General features: G+C 48.4%; 1 pseudogene; it reads right to left on the bottom strand.

Moving 5' to 3' along the window:
- Positions 1-2,712: 2,712 nt before the first annotated feature.
- On the bottom strand, positions 2,713-3,413 carry LOC126000701 (protein C1orf43 homolog; annotated as a pseudogene).
- Between the last annotated feature and the right edge of the window lie 327 nt (positions 3,414-3,740).

The raw sequence follows: 3,740 nt of genomic DNA, 5'->3' as shown, positions 1-3,740 counted from the left end.
CAGTGGCACACTCCAGAGAGAAAGTCTGAAAGCCTGCAAGTCCTCAGATTGCTCTCACCATGTCCCCAGGCAACAAGTGTCCTTGGTACCAAGTTGGATTTTCTAGGTTTTCTCCCACTACGGAAGCTTTCCCCTTGGGTGAGAGTCCTATTGCTATTTTGGTTGGGGGTAGCTGATGGTTTTTGATATTCCTCTCCTGGACTGTGATCCTGCTGGAGCTTCTCTGGAATGGGAAGGGTGCAGCCTTCTCTAGGCCTGTAGTGTCCCCAAGTCAAGGTCCCCTATTAACTCCTATCTCTGCATTGCATGCATCCCAACAATTCAATGCCCTGGGGATCCTTCCCTGATGCTGCCTTCCAAACCAAGATGAGAAAGTTTTAGAAGCAAGACTGGATGGTCAAGACAGGGTCCAAATCTCGAAGGCGCCTCAGTGTTCCTGAAAATCTGATGGGGATGTGACATCTGTGTGGCAGCAGGAAGGATAGGACAGAGTCTGGAATATCTTGTTTTGTCTGCTTATTTTTGTGATACACTCATTTGTCCTGGGGTTTGATCTAAATTATTTAGGTTTATATTCTCTTCTAGACTGAAAGAGGACAGATCTTCAAAGATTTCCCAGAATGGGAAAGAGATTCCCATTCCCCTATCCCATGGGATGGGGACGTGATTCTGTTAATATTTATCGGAAGCAAATAATCCACACAGACAAGAGGGTAAAAAGGCAAGAAGGATGCAGAATCCTTTTTCAGCATGCTAGCAGCTCCAAAAGCCCAGAGCCTGCCAGGTAAATGCCCAAAAGACCCTAAGCTCAAAATCTATAGATTAGGCTCTCAACAGCGCCCCCACCTGTGAGATTGTAGGTGGGACAACATGGAGAGATAAGCCTATTAAAGAGAAATATTATAAAGGCCTCGATATATTACACGGGGGCTAAGTCATGACTTTGGGCTCACGAGTCATGCTTGTTAGGCTCAGAGGGACCCTGTTGGACTTGGAAACTGAACGCATGCCCTGAATGAGCCAGGTAAATGCCTCTCCCTCTTTACTATTGCTCTGGTCTGATATTTGGGAGCATGGTAGAAGCTTCAGTGGGCCACTCTGAGAGGTGCTCAGGGCTCTGTGCACAGGCACCATTCTTGGTGGCATTCAGGAGCCTGAGGTGTGGGAGATCAATCTCATAGCAACAGCTTGCAAGATCAATGCACGGTTACATATTGGTTCAATACTTTAGGTTTGTTTTTGTGCTGGGGCTACTCCCTACAGAATCCAAAGATTATTCCTAGCTCTGTGGTTCAAAATGACATCTGGCAGCATTGTAACACTATATGGAATTCTGGGGATCAAACCAGGGTCAGCTTAATCATGGCCAATGCCGTACCTGCTGTGCTATTAATCTGGCCTCTGGTTCCATTTTATTAATAAGCTAACCCAGCCACTAAAATACTAAGCTCTGTCTTACAGGGGGTTAAGTTCCTCTCCTATCATGATGTTGACCTGTTATATCCCTGTCCCCATCAGTACACTAGTCCCAAGCACCACAAGAAACATATGCTATCCACAGAGACAGGAGGAGTTGGTGAGCACCAACGACTATGCCCACTGACGTGCTCAAATATTGCTCCCACGTACTAGGCTTCAAATCTTTTTTTAAGACATTGTTGTCTTAATATAAATTAATGAGTCCTATTGTTGGTAGGTGGATGCTGAGGCCTTTCTCAGCTAGGTGTGGCTCCCACTGCCCAATGATCTGGCAGGTATAAAGGTTGCAGATGAGGGCGGAGAGATTCCCAAATCAGTCAGATGAAGTTCCAGGAGTCAGCCAGCTTTATTTCATGGGGCCAACCTAAATACATTTCCTCACAAAGACTTCTATACTAAGCAGCTACTTCTCTACTCTTTCTGGCTCTCTCAGCCTCTGTCTCCCTTCAGCTGCTTTTTCCAGGCTTCGTTGCTGACTAACTCCCCTTACTGAAGCTACTTCTGCTCCTTTGATGATGTTCAATTGCTGATGCTGAATCTAATGCTGAATTTCTCTGTTGAATCTCATGGTTGATTCTCCCTTCTGCCACACCACTCTAACTCTCATTCTTATCCCTGCTCTCCCCCATGCAGACTCCTCTACCCACCCATTCCAGATGTGGGAAATTCTGATCATTCAGGTGGGATAAATCAGAAGTTGTGGCTATTCCTGACCCAAGGCTTGGGAGTTGCTTCTGGTGATTCTTGAAGAACCATGTGCTTGCAGGGATGATTAAACACGGTCCTCCTGTATTCAAAACATACCCGCCCAGATGTTAGATCTACCTCTCAGGCAAATGAGATTCTATTAAGTAGGACCCATATCCAATATGCTTCAGTGTGCTGCTTGAGAGTCAGAACCAGTGATGCCCAATGGGTCATGTGATGTCTGTGATGGAATTCAGGGCCTCATGCACAAGAGGCATAGATGCTACCACTGAGCTAAATCCCTAGTCCAAATAAGAACTTACAAATAAAACAATGCCAATATCATTGACATTTAAAAAAAATCTGAATTCAAGTCCAAGAGAAAATTCCAAATCAAATCAACAGACCCGAAACATGCCCTAAGAAAGGGTTGGTGAAAAGTTGTAGCTATGGACAGTGGAAGCTCCAATGAAGCCAGTCTAGTTTAGTCAGGCAGCACAGTGCTTTCCATTCGGATCCATCCACTGTACAAGGTCTATAGTTACATCACAGAGTACTCTCCACTGTTTTAGAGTGGTCCTTAAAACTCTCTTATTCGAGCAAGTGCTTGGCATGTTTGCTGTTTTGATTTAAGGGGAGTTATGTCACCTGAATGCTTGTTGGGGAGACGCCAGGAGACTGGGTTAGATCTTAGGCTGCTGATTGCTGCTGTCGGTGAGAGCTCCCACTTGGTGCTTTGATCACATTGGCCAGCTCCTGAGGGCCTCATTCTAGCACAGGAACTCCCTCTGGCCAAAGACCCCAGTCCCGTCATGAGCTATCTCAGCCCTCAATCAGGGTCTCCTCAATGAGGGCCTTGCACACGTCCTTGACAGATGTAGTGGTGCTGTGAAGGTCTTGCAGGTAGGAGCAAAGATTCTCGTCCATTAAAGAGGACGCTGGCCTTCAGTATGAACTGGGATAGCAGAGGCACGGATGGCATCCAGAGCTTTCATCCTGTATACATCGTTGGAGCCATCCCGATTTCCCTGTGTTTCTAGTTATAACAGTCTCGCATCATCCTCTGCAAGAAGCAGAGCTTCGTCCCTGGGATCTTGAACTTTGGAGAGTCGGGTATCAGTGTCCTCTTTCGAGTCCTTGGAGCCCACCAGGTTGCAAGGCCCCTCCCGACCGACTTCATTGTCAAGTGCAGGACCTGCCTCTTGACAAGGTGCACAGCAGCACAAGCACAGCTCCCGCAGATCCATCGCCAGCCCGCAGACATTCAGACGGGACAGCAGTGACTGTCGCAGCCGTGACCCAGCCCACCCTCGCCGCCTGGCTCCGCGCTCTCAGCCGTCCCCGGAGCCCCTCGAAGTCGTCCCGGGGAACGTCCAGGACTGAAGACAGCGATGCCTAAGGGGCGGCCCAGTGCGGCTTCTGAGCCCTCGGTTCGGGTTTGTCGGGTGGGGTCTGCGATGTTGATTAGAATTGTGACCCTCCCCTCTGCAGCCCAGCAATCGCCCCTGTCTCAGGGGTCGGACAGTCACCGAGTGCAGCGGGCGACGTTTTCGTCCAGCCAACGGGGCCAGTCC

The sequence above is a fragment of the Suncus etruscus genome, unplaced genomic scaffold (assembly GCF_024139225.1).
Source record: "Suncus etruscus isolate mSunEtr1 unplaced genomic scaffold, mSunEtr1.pri.cur scaffold_152_ctg1, whole genome shotgun sequence".
Taxonomy (NCBI): Eukaryota; Metazoa; Chordata; class Mammalia; order Eulipotyphla; family Soricidae; genus Suncus; species Suncus etruscus.
This window is presented reverse-complemented; position numbering and strand designations above follow the sequence as displayed.